General features: G+C 45.3%; 1 protein-coding gene across 2 annotated transcripts in view; it reads right to left on the reverse strand.

The window, feature by feature from the left end:
• Window positions 1–18855, reverse strand: part of ARID1A (AT-rich interaction domain 1A) — an 88995-nt gene that overhangs the window by 19294 nt on the left and 50846 nt on the right. The gene's annotated exons all lie outside the window — the stretch shown is intronic.

Consider the following 18855-nt stretch of genomic DNA (forward strand, 5'->3'; position numbering starts at 1 on the left):
GTACAAAAGAACCTTAAAGAGAGAGAGGACTCCAGATTAAGAGCCCACTTTCATATGGGAAGGTCATATGCTTCCTATCCCCCCAAACTAGCAGGATTCTGTTCCCCCCCCCCCAAATTCTTTCTTTACTGATCCAACATTACTTTTTAAGTGCCAGCTGCATACTAGTTTTGGGAGGTTATACAAAGCTAAACAAGATAGGCACTGCCCCCCACAGGTTTGTACTTAGTAGGGGAGACAAGAAATCCAGATAGGAACCAGAGACATTTAACATAGCATTCAATATAAGTGAGTCAACCCCAAAGTTGATAATATAGAAGTTCTAAATCAAGGGTTTGAGGAGTGGAACTAATTTTTTTAAAGTAAAGGATGGGACACTTGTTACTTTCTACATCAATTCCAAGTCCATCCCTCCCTCCCTCCCCAGAACTCCCACTTCCACACATCCCCTGGGGATTAAGCTTCAAGGAGGTGAAGCTAAAAAGATTACTATCAGGAAGGCTTTAAGGAGGCTTTTTAAAAGATACAGGCTAGAAACAAGCCTTGGAACTTTATTAGTTAAAAAGTTGAATGACACAGGAGAAATTGTCTCGGCCAGACAGCAAACTGGTTAAAATTTCTAACTCCACTTCACCAGAACCCTATGTATACCCATCTTCATCTAGCCCCCAAGGACTAACACAGCTTTGGAAATCAAGGGTCATCTCTCCTAAGTACTCCTAAAGTCTGAAGATGGCCAAACAGTCTGAAAGTTAGGCAGATATTTGAACAAAGTGTGTTATGCTCTGGGGTCAGAGTAGGGATACTTCCACTAGTCATAAGGAAAATCAACTAGTTAAGGGAAATATCCACTAGTCAAACAAATCCTTAGGGAAAGGGGCATAGAATTCACTATAATGAGTGGCATAGAGAATGCAGAATTAGAGCTTGCTAGGATCTCTGCCTCAGGGTGTCCCCTTTTTTCTGTCTTTTCTTGCTTACAACTCATGAGATCCAAGATGAAGCTAATCAAATGAATTATGGAAAGGCTCTTAAAGTCATCACTAACTCCCCAATGCAGATCTGGTCCTACCCCACCAAGTGATGAATTAAGTTACAAGAATCTCCAGCCTTTACAGAGAAGTAAAATTGGGCCTTCCACCCCACATTCTGCATCCAATTCATCTGGGCTTTCACTGCTACTAGGCAGTCCTATTAAATCTCCTTTATCAATTCACTCTCCTACTCTCCCCAATGACTTTCCAAATCTTTTCATCCCCTCCTCAAATTTTTCATAGCTCCTCCTCCCCTAACCTCAACTGAGAACCTTCTCTTTTTTATTTTTCAGGAAAAATTAGACCATTTGCCATGAACTTCCTCTCCCTCTCCTATCACTCATGGCCCTCCTCTCCTTCACCCCAGTCTCACATGAAAAGGTGGCCCTATCCCTGTCCCTGCACAAGTGGTCCTACTCCTTTCCCATCTCCTCCAATAGACTGTCCTCTCTGTCATCCCACTTTATCACTTCTCATTTTCTCCCTATTTGTTTATTCTCTACCTCCTACGATAATATCCACATCTCTCCTATCCTGAAAATGAAACGCCACCTCTCACTTGATCCCTTCATTCCCAATAACCATCCTCCTATATCTCTTCTTCCCTTTGTGGCTAAACACACTCCAGAAGACTGCCAACAAAAAATGCTTCAACTTCCTCTCCTCTGCTTTCTTCTGAACCTCCTCATTCTTCTGACCTCTTCTGATGTCATCATTCCATCGAAACTGTTCTCTCCAAAGTTACCAATGCCTTTTTTTGTTCTCATGCTTCTCAATGATGATTGTCTTTCAGGGGACTTTCTTCTCTTTAGTTTTCGGGACAGCACTTTCCACCCCCTCCTTTCTCCATCCCACATTCTCCTCCCATCATCAGAAACTCCTCAGTTTCTTCTGCTGGATCCTCATCCAGGCAATGACCAATAACTGCTCTCTTCTCTGCTTCCCCTAAACTACTTCACTCCATCAATTTAAGTATCACCTCCAAGATGATGATTTTCAAATCTACTTTATCCCACCTTAACTTCTCTGCTGACCTCCAGCCTCCCATTTCTAACTGCCGATTAGATATCTTGAATGGAGTGTAAACTCATCATGTCCAAAACTTCACTCATTTTTTCTTCCTAATCCCAACCCCCTTCCAAACTTCCCCATTACTTGCAAGGGCTCCACCACGTCCCGGCCTTCCAGTTCCTCAGGCTCACCACCTAGACATCATCCCAGATTCCTCTCTCTTACCCCGCCACATCCAAGTTGTCATATCAAGCTCTCAATTTCTACCTTTGCACTCTTATCTCCAATAAACTCCCTTCTCTCCTCTGACATGGTCCCCATTCTGATGCAGGCCGTTATCACCCCACGCTTGGAGGCTGCTTATGGGTCTGTCTGCTATTTAAGTCAAGCCACCACCAAAATCATATTCCTAAAGTGCAGGGCCAACCATGTCACTCCTTTACTCAATAAGCCCCAGTGGCTTCCTATCCAAATCCTGTTTGGGATTCTAAGATCTTTATACCCAACTGCCTCCCTTCCATACACTTTTCTATGCAATTAATACAATCTGGTTTCCTTATTGCTCCAGAAACAATACACACTCTCTCCTTCAGCATTTTCTCTGGCTGTCCCTCTTGTCTAAAATGCTCTTCCCCATCTCCACCTACTAGCTTCCTTCAGATACCAATTAAATTTGTATCTTCAATACATCAATTCTAATGGCTTCCTTTTGATATATATTTTTACTATATAACTTTTTCATACTTATTTGCTTGCTGTATTCCTCATTAGAACTGGGAGCTCCTTGAGGGAATTTTTTTGTCTCGTTTGTATCCCTAGAACTTGGCATAGTACCTGGTACTAGTAAGGGCTTAATAAATGTTTTCTGACTAGCAAGAACTCATCCTTATATGGAACCAAGGGTCTGCATCCATATTCATCAGCTATATATTGCCAGGTATTCCTGACTCCCAAGAACAGGTAAATAAGACTTTCCAAGAAGTCTAACAACATTAATGATCTCCTGCTCACATCTGAATAGGGATTTACTGTTTCCAAAGTATTCTATGTAAGACACCCTTCTTCAACATTCATAATATTCCTGTGATGTAGCCAAGGCAGGGATGAATATCTCCACTTTAAAGATGAGGAAACAGATTAAATGAAAAATGATTTATTTGATCAAGGTGTCCCAAGGTGTCAAACTCAGGGCCTCTTTCCATGGCAAAATGTGGAAAGGTCAGAGAGGAAACTAACATTCCCAACAAATATTAATCCTTGGTTCAACAGAAAAGTTAGGAGGAAGACAGGGAGAATCACATAGACTGGCATTCTATAGAAGTCAGTCTGTGAATAAACAGAAGTTTGGTGGGATTGTGTAAGAATATCACCTGGGAGTGATGCTGGACTAGAATGAGCTGGGCTGGTGAGCAAACCCAAGGTAACAAAAAACATATTCGGTTTGTTTTTTTAAAGGATACATTTGGGAAAACAGGAGGCTCAAGTTAGGGCTAGGAGTAGCATTCTGACAGGCATCCATTCCATCCTTTCTGAGCATGTGGAGGTCCTTGCTGGCTACTATCTCCTTTAGGTTCCTGGGATTTGGCTCAGCCCTGTGCTCAGACGCCTTTGTTTGGATTACCCAGGCCTTAACCAACAGGAGACATCTACCCCCAAGATTCTTGGGGACTTCTTCTCTTTTTCTCTAAATTCTTGCAGTTGATCCTGTTGATCCTCTCAACGAAGATGATTTCTAGACCTATGGGTCCAACCCCAGTTGTTCTCCTGAAGACCAGTCTTCTTGTTATTCAGTCATTTCAGATGTGTCTGACTTTTGTGTCCCCATTTGGGGTTTTCTTGACAAAGATATCCAAGTGGTTTGCCACCACTTTTTCCAGCCCATTTTACAGATGAGGAAACTGAGGCAAACAGGATTAAGTAATTTGTCCAGGGTCACACAGCTGGGAAGAGTCTGAGGTTACATTTGAATTCCAGTCTTCCAAACTCCTGGCCCAGCACTCTCTCTCCACTGCATCCACCTACTACCTCGCACTCTAGCAATATCAAATGACCACTCAACATGTAAACTTCCCTGACCTCCAATCACCTCTGTTCTCAACTTCCTCTCCCCAGCCCCTTCAGTTCAGCACTCTTGGTGTCCTCCTCAATCATGTGGTCTCACCGCACACACCTCGTCAGGGGCCAGGCTCTCATTTCTCCACATGTTCCCTCGGCTTCTTGCCTAGAGTACGGCCAGTCTTCCAATCGCTGGCCTGGCCTTGGTCTCTCCTCCACAGCTGCCTAAGTGACCTCTCCAATGCTCTGGGTGGGCAGCCTGCCCCCATTCATCCCGTCTAACACTCTGTCTCATATTTGGTGCCGAGCCCTGGTTCTCCCCTCTCCCCTCGCCTCCCCTCCCCGAGGCTTCTTAGAAAGAATGGCTTCCGTTAGGATTCAGCAGGCAGCCTTTTTGAATCCCACCCACCTGCTAATGCCTTTCCCCTCTAAGAGCACCTTCTACCACCTACTCTGGATTTTCGATGTACCTATATATGGATGTATCTCCTTCCTTACAACACACTCCCCAGAGAGAGATTGTTGTTCTTTTTCTGTGTCCCCAGAATCGGCTCAGTGCTCGGCACACGGAAAACATTTAATATCTCATTGATTGATTCTTGTACTTTACTAAGCAGTTAAACTGGTCTTCCTTCTGTTTCTCAGACATGACACTCCTCCCAAACCCGTCCTTTGTGGTGTCCACCATGTTTGGAATGTACTCTTTCCTCAGACACCTCCACCTTTAAGGATTCCTACTTTGCTTCACAGTTCATCTCTTCCTGATCCTCTCACATGCTAGCCCCTCTCAAATTACTTCATATTTCTTTTGTACAGAAGACTAATTTTCAGGTCATGCACCAACCCGAGGAAGTTCCTCACTGGGAGTCCCTTCCACTGATGGAATGATAATTCCCCTTCTTGGAATTGTTATGCTTTTTGTCTTTTGTTTCCCTAGCACCTAGTAGGTGCTTAATAAACACTTTTTGATTGATCTGATTGCTTGAAATAGCCGGGACACAGAAGAAAGGGATTAATTCTTCAAGTTTCTGTTCTCTCTGTTAAGGAAGAAGGATCTCTGAACTCAAAAAAAAACAAACAAACAAACAAACAAAAAAAAAAAAACTAATAGAACTTGATAGCCCCTATAATAAGGAGATAGAGAGAACAGACTGATCACCAAAGTAGAACCCCAAAACAACATGGGCTCAAAACCTATGTCTGCATTAGAGACCGAAATGAAAGAATTAGGGAAAACTCCAATGTCTCTTTGCAGAGTTCCTAGAACATGGCCTATATCTGCCATTTATCAGTTGTGTGAAACCCTGAGCAACTCACTTAACCCATAAGCCTCAGTTTCTTCCTTTGACAAAAATGTATTATACTAACACTTGCAGCATCTACCACATAGGAATGTTACAAAGCTCAAATTAGATAATGTACATAAAGCATGTTACAGATATTAGCTATCACTTTCTTGAAAAAGTTATTAAACAGGTAGACCTGGAAATGCTCTAAGTAAGTGAATTTTAGCAAATTGTTTGGTGAAGTCTTCTCTACTATTTGTTTTTAAAGAATGGCTTTATTTTTTCTCAATTACATGTAAAAACAATTTTTAACATTAATTTTTTGTAATTTTTGAGTTCCAAACTCAATTTCTCCTTCCTTGAGAGAGCAAACACTGATAGGTTGTACATGTGCAATCATGCAAAACATATTTCCATATTAGTTATGTTGTAGAAGAAAACACTCATCAAAAAAACAAAATCAAAAACCAAACCCCAAGATAAAAAAATATATTTTTTTAAAGTATGCTTCAATCTACATTGACTCCATCAATTCTTTCTCTGGAAGTGGATAGCATCTTTCATCATAAGTCCTTCAGAAACGTCTTGCTGAGAATAGCTAAGTCATTCACAGTTGATCATTGTACAGTAGTACACTGCTGTTACTGTGTACAATGTTCTGGTTCTGCTCACTTCATCTTGCATCAGTTCATATAAATTTTCTCAGGTTTTTTGACTGTTCATCACTTCTCAAAGCACAACGGTATTTCATCACAAACATATATCTTTCCTCTGCAATTCTTGTAAAAAAGATGGCGAGATGGGAACTAGAGTTAAGTATTACAAGTTGGATTCAGACACCAAAAGTAGTTATTAAAAGACTGCATGTCAACTTGAGAGACCACACAATTCTTCACACTCTGCTCCTGGGGAGCTGGGCAAAAGGATAATTAATCAGGTGTTCCCCACTTGTCTTAGACCTAACTAAATGGTCCTAAGTTTCTCTTTAGCATAAATGAGGATTCTGAAGAACCTGGAGAAAACCAGGTGAGTTTCCAGAGATGGAGTCTTAGAACCTAGTGAGCATTTATGGACCCTGGGATTGAAGTCTTAGAACCTCCAAGGCTTTTATGTGGCATCATAGTCTGCTTCCTTCAAAGTGAGGTGCTGTGAGGGTGGCTGTCAGGTTTTGTAAAGTATCCTGAACTCCTTAAAGGAAAAGGGCTAAGAAATGTAAAAACACTGTCAACTGCAGCTCAGTCTGGGACCAGGACATCTGAGCAGAGAGAAGCAGCTCAAGTACAGTCACAGGGTCAATGGGCTCCCTTCTCTCTGTCAGTTGGTGTGAGGCCAGCTGCACAGCAGTCGCCTACTTTAGTAAGATTAAAAAAAAAAAAGTCTGAAACAGACCTTGGAGACCCCCTGGTACAACCCAGAGGAGCTAGATGGCAAGAGCGCTGGAAAACAGATCTCAGACCTCCTGGAGAGCTGCCAGGGCTTTCAGCGACTTCTGAGTCCAAGCCCATCAGTCTGGGGGGGGGGGGGGGGGGGGGGGGGGGGGGGCGGGGGGGGGGGGGGGGGGGGAAGATGGAGAAGGCCCACCCTGACTCAGTGGCTTGTCTGAGGTAGCTGGGCTAGTATTCCAACTCAAGTTATCCAATTCAAATCAGTTCACGGCTCTGTTCCCCACATATAATGCCTTCTCAGGAGACCCGGATGCTGATCCCAGCTGTCATTAATCAGCTGTGTGAAAGCTTGGTGAGTTACAATCTCCCTGGGTCTCATTTCCCCTCTGCAACAAGAGGGGGCTAGACCATCTACACCGATTGCCGAGAAGGCCCTTGAGACAACACCAACCTATCTTAGGTCCACATGGGGAACCACCAACTCTCCCGAGTGGAGGAGCAATCACCTCCCACGAGGGAGCAAGCTTCCCCTCCACCAACAGGGGCAGGCGGCCTCTCACACATGGGACACGCCCCACTTTCTACCCAACAAAAAGCCAGTTATTCAGGTCTTCTCTTGCACAAAAGCCGGATGTCTTGGTGTTGAGTCAGACCCAAAGGTGCCCAACCAATTCAGCTTTTCACAGCCATCTCAGTAGTGCAGACACACACAGAGAGGGAAGTGTCAAGTGGAGTCAGATCCTACTTCCGGCTCTTTTTCCTAATCAAAGGGGGTTCTCCAACAGACCCTCTGATAGGATCTTTCTAGAATACAGGCAGCCCCTTGGCAGAAAAAAAAAAAACAACACCTAAATAGATAAAAAACAAAACAAAACAAAACACTCCAGCAAATGGGGATCTCCTTTTCTATCCTGAGGCAGGCCAATCCTGCTGCGAGACAGGTGAAGGTCAGCTGGCTGAGTACCCTGCCAGCCCTAAGGAAATGGTAGGGCCAAGAGAATTTCCTCACGTGTTTCCAATGTGTTTTATGCATTTTATTGCTCATCTGCCATGCAGATCAAAAGCACTGGAGCAAGTCCAACTATTTCACACAGAATCTCACACTCCAGGCTGGCTGCAGCCCCAAAGCCTTCGTTTCTTCACTTGAAATACTGCCCAGTGTTATTTTGGGATGTGACCTGATAGAGGAAGCCCACAGGGACTCCGAGACGATAACCGTTCCAGCTGTGATTGGTTGCCTGGCCCCAGTAAATGCCAGCGTGGGTTTGTCAGCCTTTACTGACAAGCAGGGACTACTCAGGAGCTAACACCTTCTCTTAACAGCACAACAAAACCATGCCTGAAATCACACGGCCGTACTTCACGTGGGGAGGGGCTACAAGTTCTGGCACGAGCTGGATGAATTGGTTTTCAAGACAAGATGATGCAAAAGAAGGTCAGGAAAACCTTCCCTTTGCAGACTTGATACAGTGGGGGATATCAACATCCCTTTCCCACCCCTTAGGTATCACCAACCAGTAGGCCTAAAGTCTAGGCTAAACAGGGCTTTCTCCCAAGTCTTTGGAAACAAAGCTTTCATAATACTCCAACTCCACCCCCCCCCATGGCATTCTCTAATCCTTTCAGCTATGAAGTATTTTTGCTTCCCTTCATTAACTTCCTGAATTCTCCCATGTGTTGCCACACAAACAACTGTTGGAAGGTGTTCATAGGCCTTTCATTCTCTCTGCAAGTCAAACAAGTAGCCCACCCAAACCCTAGCACCTGAGAGGAAGCAAGACTCTTAAAATACACTCAGACTTGATCACAGGTGTCGAAGAAATCTGCCAGTCTCTTTCATTCCAGCCCAAGAAATTGGAAATCAGGGTAGGCAGTAATTTCTATACTATTGTGGTTGGGAAATAGGACCCCTGAAAAAAAGGCTCAGAAAAGAAGACAAGAGACTTAATTAGCATGAAGCAGAAAAGGTAAGATGAAGAGACTAGTAGGCTGCTCAGACTATTTAAAAAAAAAAAAAAAGAGTTTAAACTAGCTAGGTAAGTTCAGTGAGAGAAGAAAGTGCTTGGCTTCTGTTTTCCTCTGTACTTATGTCCCCAAGTCCATTATTTTACTGCTGGGAGCATTCTCTCCAGTGGCTCAGACTAAAAGCCACATCACCATCCAAGGAAGCCTCTGTGAATTTCTGGGGCCAAAAACTACTCCCCCAGAAAGCCTTCTAGGAATTGGTCTCTCTTAAGTCAGACAGGTGAGACCTTGGATAAATAAGTCTGTGGCCAGGACCACAGAGCCTTTTCAGCTTAGCAGGAGCTTTTCATAAATGAGGAAAACCAAAGCTAAGAGAGGCTGTGAAAAAGGAGAGCGGGAGCGGGCGAGGTACTTCTGAAGATCCTGACTCCAAACTCAGGGTTTTCCTCTCTCATTCCTGATAGCTGGCAGAGCTGATGCTGGCACAGCCGTCAAGAACATAAAGTTATTTCTACTTCACTAGATAGGTGCTTAATAAATGTAGGCTGAAATGAATTAGACTACAGCAGTAAATATTTATGCCAACTATAAGGAAACATTTGGCAGACAACGAAGTGGTTCATCAAACCTCCTTCCTTGGGAATGAACAATAGACAATGCATGCAAGTGCACACGTGCACACACACTGGTTTGCAGTCACCTCAATTGTGCCCAACTCCTCCTGATCCCACTGAGGTTTTTTGGCAGAGATACTGGAGCGGTTGGCCATTTCCTTCTCCCGCTCATTTTACAGATGGGTATACTGAGGCAAATGGTGACGTGACTGTCCAGGGTCACCCAACTAGGAAGTGTTGAAGGCTAGATTTGAACTTCCTGACTGCATGACCAGTGTTCTGACCACTGTGTTGCCCAGCTCACCCACATACTCACTCACTCTTTTGGGATGCCAGTGTCCAAGAAACAAGAGAGTATCTAGATTTGACTGAGCTAAGTGTGATCAGCACAAGATGAAAACCAATCAGGGCCTGCACTTGAAAAGTCATCTCCAAATACTTACATGCTTCTTGTGTGTCACCCCCCTCACCCCCATGGTCACTTATCTTCTCTGGGCCTATTTCTTCATCTGGAAAATGAAACTAATAGAATCTGTATCAGCTCCTTCCCTCCAAAGGGTGCAAGGCGTACAAGAATACGCATGTTAAGCACATGACAGATAAGTGCCAACTATCATTAGGTTTTTCGTCATCCCCCTTAAATTTAGGCTCCAGGGCAACTGGGGTTCAAAACCTTTCTTTCCAAGAGTGGTTTGCTCATCCTCCAGCCAGGAAAGGACTCACAAGCTTTTCTGCCATTGTGCTGTTGTTCCAAGTGGTGGGTGGTTTATTCCAACCCTTAATCACCCACCATCCATGCCCTAAAAACCAATCCAATGGTCCCGTCTGACATTCTAGGAACACTGCCAACCCAGACTTCTGGCTCTCCTCTCCTTCTGGGGGGTCCCTCCAGGTAAGAATGCTAAAAGATGCTAAGAAGGCGTGTGGCCCCTTCTGTTTGGGGCCAACCCTGGTCACTGGGGCTCTCAAGCCCTGGATTAAGAGGTATCTCATCAGTGAATTCTCCCTAAACCCCAACCATTAAAAGCTTTCTAGCACTTCCATCGTGTCCAAGAAACGGTACAAGACAAGATCACCAAATGCCCTCTTCTTTCTCTGTGGGTAGGTGAAGGGAACATTCTTTCTAGCACCTTCTGGTGATCTGATGAAGGCCCAGAAGTCTGAGTTCCTAGAATGCTGAGGGCATGGAGGGGAAGTTGCGAAGGGGGGCTTCAAGAAGCTCTAAAAGCTCATGGTTTTTATTGACTGATTAAGGAAAAGTGGGGTCCATCCTAAATTTCACTTTCCAGAAATATGAGAAAGAAATAATGTATAGAAAAATCAAAGAATAAGGGAAGTACCTTTTATCTCTTTGAACTAGACAATGCCTTACTTCCCTAGCCACATTTGGCCTGTGATCTAAGCCCTGAAAGCTCTGGACCAAAGAGAGCTACTGCTCAGTACTGCTAGGGGAAAAGGATGTACGCTTGGAGATCACAATAGAAAGTCTAGTTCTAAGATCAAACGATTCCAAACCAACATGTCATAGGAAAAATGTCCCCATCTTTCAAATTTAGTCTATGTCTTCAGTTCATCTGTAGACCCAGAAGAGCTCAGAGGGGGGAGCTTTATTTAGTTCAACCTTCTTTTTTTCCAGCTGAGGCAGTTGGTAGTACAGTGGGGTAAAGCGCTGGTTCCAGTCAGGAGGATTTGAGTTCAAATCAAGCCATAGATGCTAGTTCCTAGCTGTATGACCCTGTGCAAGTTACTTCATCTTGTCTGCTTCAATGGCAAAATGGGTATAATAATAGCACCCCTCCCCCCAGCACACTATATAAATGCTAGCTATTATCGTTAAATGAAGCAACAGAGGTCTACAGAGAATAAACGGCCAGGCCATGGTCAAAAAGGCACTAAATTAAGATGTGAACCTCAGTTCTCTGCTCATCTCTAAAGTGCTTAGTAGGGTCAGCAGTGCTTCCTCTACAGCCTTGAGCAGCCCCTCTGTGAGCTGTGGCCCACCACAGCCTACTCCAAACCATCGAGAGTCCCAGGGCCAAAGTGGCCCTCCCTAATACACTGCTTTTCCCATTTGTCCTTTTTCATCACAGACCCCCAACTTCCACAGACTCAATCTTCATCCATAGCTCAGAGTCAACCTTTAGAATTATTTTCATATTTTCATTTCAACTCCTCTTCCAATGCTCAATCATGGCCAGTTTGATTGACAGATAGAGTATGACTTAGGATACTCCCCTGGCTTATAACTAATGTGATTTATTTTTAAATATCAAATGTCCAGTTTGGCTGGATTTTAAATTTCTAGCCCTTTGGCTAGCTTGATACAGAGTGGGCAAACACTGAACTCAATGTAATTTCATTTTCAAAGGGAAGGATATGCTGGGTAGGAAGCATCAATTATCAAATCATGATCACTGCTTCTAGATTGCATCTTGCGTGGGGAAGTTTAGCTTAGGCCCCCCCTCCCCCCCACATACACACACAGAAGCTGACACATTTCTGCCACTACCTAAGAAAATTAAGTAGAGGTAAGAGTCAGGCTAATTCTTCCTGGTCCCCAGAGTAGTGCTCCAGCCAAGGGACAACAGAAGCCCATGAGCAGCACAGCTCTCTTCCAATACACTCAGACAACCAATTTCTCTGACCTGTGAGCATTATTATACATGTAGGACTGATTGCTTAGAAAAGAAGCACTATGTGAGAATAGCTTCAGATGTGAAAGTTAAAGCTTTTGAGAATCAGGGACTAAACAACTAGAAGAAATATTAAAAGCAAAAGAAAATTCTGAAATCTTGCAGACTACTAGTTCTCTGCCAGAAGTTACCCATCTTGGGTCTATGAAAATAACAGAAATAAACCTTCTAACTGACAACTCCTTTAATTCAATCTCACCATCATGGACAGCTGATTTCTCCTTCCTTCAACCTTTGTCCCTTCCTTCCTATCCCTGAAATGTCAACATTCTCCAATCCTACCAACTTGGGCAATTCTACTCACTGGGTCCTGGATATTTGAGAAACCATGGAATTCAGTTCTCACATTTAAGGCTAAAAAGTTCACCCTTCCAGATGGGTTTTAAACACACTATAGAAGCCATTGGTTCTAACTGCAGTGCAGGGAAGGAGCATTTGGAAAAGAGGCTGTTGGGAGGCGGAGCTCCATGTCACAGGAGGAATTTCAATCTAATTGCAAAAATACAAGAATCTACTGTTCTAATCTACCTCTGCAAATCTTCTGAGATGGGTCTAGTCTTTTGGGTGAAAACTGGGGATGGGACAGAGGTGGAAAAAAGGGAAAAGAAAGGCGTGGGGCTGACTACATTCCTGCAAACAGCCAGCTCGGCTGCTGTAGCAGCCATTGATTTTTCATAGGTCGATATTCTGCTCCCACAGATCTGCTCAGTGGGAGCTTTAATCACATCTAGTGCCTCTGCTCAACATCTCCCCTCCTTCCCACTCCCCAAACCAATAAAACATGAACACCAAACATAATCACGCAGGTTGGCAATGGGCAGAAAGTAGGTATTCCCCCCAACCCTGCAAAGAGAATTCTGGGCATCAGCTGCCACACAGGGAGGAAGAGACAGAACTGCACGTGGCCTGTTCATGGCTGCCAAGAGGGTGGTTGGGTGGGAAAAACCCCAGGCCCAGGCATGTCTCCTTAGTCCTAGGTGGGCTCGTAGGAGAAAGGGGCCAGTTTCTTCCCTCCGTCCACACTGGGTCATCCTCCTACAGCACCTCTTGAGAATACACTTTCTAGATTCTTTCTGTTCTGCCTTAAGATTTCCCATTGTTTGCCAGCAACGATTTCCTCCCTATGTCAGAAAATCACATCGTGGCTCCAAATGGGCAGTACCTTCTGGGGTCATACTGTCAAAAACAGTCTTAAATCTCTATGTAATAAAGTGGGTCAGGGCTGGGCCAGAGAGTGAGTGAGTAGCTTCAAAGCTATTATGTATGGAGCAAGATTTCCCCCAAGTCCCAGCAGGAAGGAAGCAGTGGAAGGGTATGTCCGACTGGACAAGGGGCTCTCCCCTGTCCCTCTGAAGCCCACGTGGCCCATCCCAGCTCAGGTATTACCAAGCTCCTTAACCCAATGGTGCTGGGCAGACCCTTGCAAACTAGTGGCTGGCTGGGCCTGGGCACAGGAGGAGGAGGAGTAGCCAGAAAGAAAAGAGGATTAAGATGAACACTTGGTGGAGAGAACTGGAGAAGGGCCAAGCATTTGTGGCGGGGGTCTGGTGGGATGAGGTGAAGCAGGGCCCAGGGCTGGGCCTGGAGTAGGAAGGCACTTACTATCTTGCTGAGCCTGGGCAAGGAACTTAGCCTCTTGTGCCCCTGGTTCCAGCTCAGCTACTCTTCAGGGCGTTTGTAAAGCACTAGCACAGTGCCCACCACATAGTAGGGGCTGTACAAAGCTCATTCCCCTCTAGGGAGTCTCACAGGTCCCACTGATAACTGTGACAACACGTTTTCTAGATGGCAAGGTTGCCCATGCCCATGCCAACAAATCTGGGCTTCACCTGCCCTTCCCCTGGAGTATGCTTCCTAGCATCCAACTCATGTTCTGGAGTAAAGGCACTGGGGGTCAGAGAAAGGTGCCCTCTAGAGAGGTTCAAGTGGGATCCTATTTGGATCCCCTATTTCTTATCCCACAGCCTGGGCCTGAGGGAAACTTTGCAGGAAACAGAAGAAGAAAAGGATGGTCTGCAGCTAGCCGGGGTGACAAGCACACCGAGAGCCTGTTGTGACCATGTCAGAACCGAGCCACGGGGCCCAGAAGGATCTATAGGCAGGTAAGTCTGCTCTAGTGCCCTAGTGGAGAAGGGAAAAGCTAAGGCTTGTATGCGGTCTCTGATTCTGACCCCTCTTCCTCAGATAGGTGGAAATGACATGAGATGGGATTTATTTTAGAGGGGAAGAGGAAGGGGGAAATCCTCTTCCCAACCCAGCAGGGAACACTTCCCAGTAGGAATTTCCCCACGTCAGTGCTGCTTTGGGGGCGCAGATCCCTCCTGACCCTCTCCCCACACTCAGTGCACATATTCTCACCATCTGTGTGACACGAGCTCCTCTTGGCTGTCTTGGGAAGGGAGGGGAGGAAGAAGGGGGAGTGCAGTGCTCAGTTCAGGCTCTAGGAACATTTGCATCATCTCAGACAATTATTACATCATAATGCCATTCCAGAGAGGGAGGGTGGAAAATGAATGAAGGAGGAAGGTGGACACAGAAGAATCCCTTATCTCAGACTTGGTCACAACATTATTTGGTAGGACAACATATCAACTACCTCCATAATTCCAAGAGCAACCCAGGGGGAATATTTCCTCTTTTAGAAATCTCCAGGAAGAAAAAAATGCTCTTACCAAAGTTTTTGGTTCAATGATTCAGAAATAAGTGCCATGTATGTTAGAATCAATGGTGTACTTAAAAGGTCCTTCTGGGCCAGAAGGAGAACAGTTCACCTCAATCTGGAGATGGGGCGGAGAACTATCAGTGTTTTCTGTGTATTCCTATGTAAAGGGAAATGGGAAGATCCTACTCCCCATTAGATGGAGTTGAGTCCATCCAACAAGGGCATCAATTTCAAGATACCAGCTTGGCAACAAGACCCAAGATTCTGCTGCTCATCTTAGAACACGTCAATAGATGAAGCTAGAATCTGTGCTTCATTGAGGAACTTTCTTTGTCAGTGTTGTAAGAATGAGACTATCAGCAGGGGAAGAAAGGGAAAGTAGGGGGCGGGGGAAGAGGTTGAGGAGGGGGGAGGATGGCTCAGCATTTCCATGGCAACATGGTTTACTCCATGTGTTGAGGAAGCTACCTGATTGCCAATCCCTGAGGTCAAAGGTTGCTAGAACACTCAAGTATGAGAAGTCATTTCTCAGTATTTTGGGAAACTCAGCATCCTCTATAAGAGGTTTTTTCCTAGAATAAAGGCCTGATTAAATATAATAATAAAATTAATCACCCACTGCTCCCTGCATTCTCTTAGGGGAGCTGGTTTGAACCCAGCCAGTTTACCTGGAATCCCTGGGGATTCCATCATGGCTCCTTGGAACAGACCCATCTGTTGCTTCTGAGGCACCCAGCAGTTCTGCTTCCAGGGACAAAGAATTCTAGAAGATCACCTTGTCCCCCTAACTAGCTTCTCTTCTAAGAAGCAACTGAGCTGAAACAAATATTTTTCCTTCAGAGTTGAGGAAGAAAGCACCCTGACATCCAAATAAAGGTGGCCACCACGTCCCCACACCTTCACAGCCCCCTCCCCTGCTCTGGCAGGCAGGAAGGTTGATTCAGCACATGCTCTCTCCCAGCAGGCTGCATTGCTGTGAAGGGCAGCACACTGCCTTTCTGATTCAAAACTCCGCTTGATGCCGATGTCCCTTGGGTTTGGGGGAGGCTTTGGGAGGAAGAACATTGAATCTCACCTTTCTGATCAAGTCCTTCTGGCTCAGGCTAGTTTTAAGGTCTCTTCTGAGCAAGCATTTTGTTTTAAGACCCTTCTGGGGTGACATTCTAGCAGGTTCCTGTAGCAGATAAAGAGGGGGGGCCCAGAGGACACAGTCTTGCTGTCCGGCCCACTTGGGACAGGCCCTCCCGCTCCTGAGCTAACGTGTGATGGGGAGGGAGCAAATTGGTGCTTCAAGTTCACAACTCTCTTCCTTATACCAATTTCCGGATTAAACAAAGAACCACCCACTGGCCCTGTACTGGGCTGGGGGCAAACAAAAGAACGCAGCCCAAACCCCAAAGCTTCTTCTTCCCAGGCACCTGCGGCCCCACCTTGGGGCTGGCTCACCTCAAAGGAGCTTCACGGGCTGATCTCAGTCACTTTTCAAACTGAGATTGTTGCTAATAAAACAAAAGGTTTCAGTGAGAGGAATCTGAGAGACACATCCAGGCAGGAAGCCGAGCCGAGCCACCAGTGACTAGAATAGAAACAGGAAACGCGCCCTGGAACAAGCAGACAATAATCTGCTGCGAGCACAAACTCAAACCCAGGCAGCAGCCAGCAAGAGGACGAGCAAGAGTGGGCTGCGGCGCCTCGGGCCTGGCTCTGGAGCACAGGGTTGGCACACAGTAGGTGCTTGGCTGACTCTCGGCTCTCCCTGGCTGAGGGGCCACAGAAGGGTGGGAGCCCCTTTCCAAGGCCCAAGTTTAAGAAGAGGTAACGCATGGCCTAACCTAAAAGGAACCTAACCTGGGAGTAAGAAAAACGCTTCCTGCACACAGACTCCCTGCTGGAGGGGGTGGGGGGACAGGAGAGGAAAGAAGGGAGGGAAGGAAGGGGAGAAGAGAGAGAGACACAAACAAAGGCAGTAAGAGAGAGAGACTGAGAGGACAGAGAGGAGAAGAAGAGAGCAGGGCAGGGGAGAGGCAAGGGTGGAGGCAGGGAGAGAGGAAGGGAAACCCTCAGTCCCAGGCTCCTTCTGCAAGGCTCTCTCCAGGAGGCAGGGAACAACAGACAGGAATCACAGCAGACCTAACTTAACTCTTCTCGGAGCACCAAATACTGCATATCTGCTTGCTCTTCCAAAGTTTTTCTCCTTTTTATCTTTAAGGGGGAAGGCAGGTATCAAGGCATAGATGGCAGCCAATAGTGAGCAGCTCACCAAGCTGAGCAGCAAAAATGCAGAGTCTCAAGAATTTCTGATCAAAGACATTGTTAGTATAAGTCATTTGACCCAACAACAGGGGGACTGGAGTTGTTAGAAGGAGCTGTTTTCTAACTTTGGGTCCAGAGCCTTCTCTATTATGTCACTACTGTCTTTAAAAAAATTCTCAGATTTTCAAAGTATCTTATATACATGATGGAAACTCATACTTGAGAAGTGATTTGACTAAGGGCACAGCTGGTAAAGTTCAAAGTCAAGGGTTTGACCCTGGGTCACAGAATCACCATTTTGGTGATTTAGCGCCATAAGGGCTTTTGAAGGCCACAAAGTGGGGGGCTCAGCCTTCCCAGAGGCCGAGTGACAGCAAGGCTTGATCAGAGGAACAAAGCTGAAGTATCTGAGCTGGGATTTGAGGCCAGGGCTTCTAGAATCAAATCTTCTCTTCAATACTCGAGGGAGTTCCTTGTTCCCACCCCCAGTGCCTAACCATGGCTGATGTTTCACTAAAGGTCACCCACTAATGAATATTGGGGTTCCAAGTCCCTAATGGGGAAGGGAACCATCATTACCAACAAGAGTATTGCCCAAGCCTCAAGAGAAGAACGGTGAGGGGCAAAGTTTGCTGTAGCCAGGTCCAAAGCTCTAATCTGATAAATTCATTCCTTTAACAAGCATTTATTAAATGCCTATCATGTGCCAAGGACTGGAAACATGCCAAAAAAAAGCAGTGTCTGATCTCAAGGAGCTCATACCCTCCCAGGGAGAGGTGTGGTGGGGACGCAGCATTTACACAGAACTGTGAAAAGGTGAAGAGAAGGGGGAGAGAGGAGAAAGGGCAGATAAACTAACAGCTATTTAAGCTCATGTCTAGTGAGACAGTATAGTAATGGTGGCAAGAGCCTTGGATTTGCAATGAGAGAGCCAGGTGTGATGTTGGTTATCTGAGTGACTGAACAAGGTCTCCTTCTTTCTTCCCCCCTCCCACCGCCAGCTCCACTTTCCTCACCTGTAAGATGAGAGACAATGCCCTTATGGCCTCAAATCCATGCTCATTTTGGACCCTTTTTTTTTAGTTGCCCTTTTTGTTGTTCATTTGATCCTCCATTAGGAGGCTGGAAAGACAAATTGTGCCTAATTCTTTAGGTTTAAAAGAAACAAAAACTATTAGCAAAACTACTCTATTGGGATAGAGAAGGACTTCCTTTACTAAAGTTCAGATCTCATTTTCAGTAGTACACCAGTACAAAAAGTAGAGTACTGATTATATTTCCCTACTTGGCCCATGATCTAACCTTTGACAGTCACAGAAGATGAGTCTTTTTGGTGTCCCTTCTCCAGACCCCCATATATAAGCTCCCTGGATATGAGAACTCTATTAACTGAAATCTACAGCCAGCTCTTCATTAGGTGGATCAAGTGCTAGAACACCCAAAATTAAGCAGGCATTTAAAACTTCAATCCCTCTTCCCTAGATCTCCCCTTCCTACAGGCAATCCTACCTCTTACACTGAGGAGATGGGCCCAATCTAAGTTCATCTCCCTTTAGTGTCTATCTTGAGCTCCTAGTGAACTCTGGTTCCACATCATCCCCTCCTTCCACACCTTCAATATTTCTCTTCATTGGCTTTTCCCCATTTAGGAATCCCCCATCTGGGAATAAGTAGAACCCAACCAAACTTCTAATTGATATTATACTGTGCCTCCGAGCTATAATTTTTCCTCTTCTCTTTCTATCAAACTTCTTATAAAAGTGATTAACAACAATTAACTTCAAGCTTTCTTCACCACCCATTCTCTTTCACTGCCCTTTATAATCAAGCTTCGGTCTCTACTACTTTATTGAAATTACTCTCTTAAGAAGATTCCCCAATGACCCACTTCTTGCCA

This window comes from Sarcophilus harrisii, chromosome 3 (genome assembly GCF_902635505.1).
Source record: "Sarcophilus harrisii chromosome 3, mSarHar1.11, whole genome shotgun sequence".
NCBI classification, from domain to species: Eukaryota; Metazoa; Chordata; class Mammalia; order Dasyuromorphia; family Dasyuridae; genus Sarcophilus; species Sarcophilus harrisii.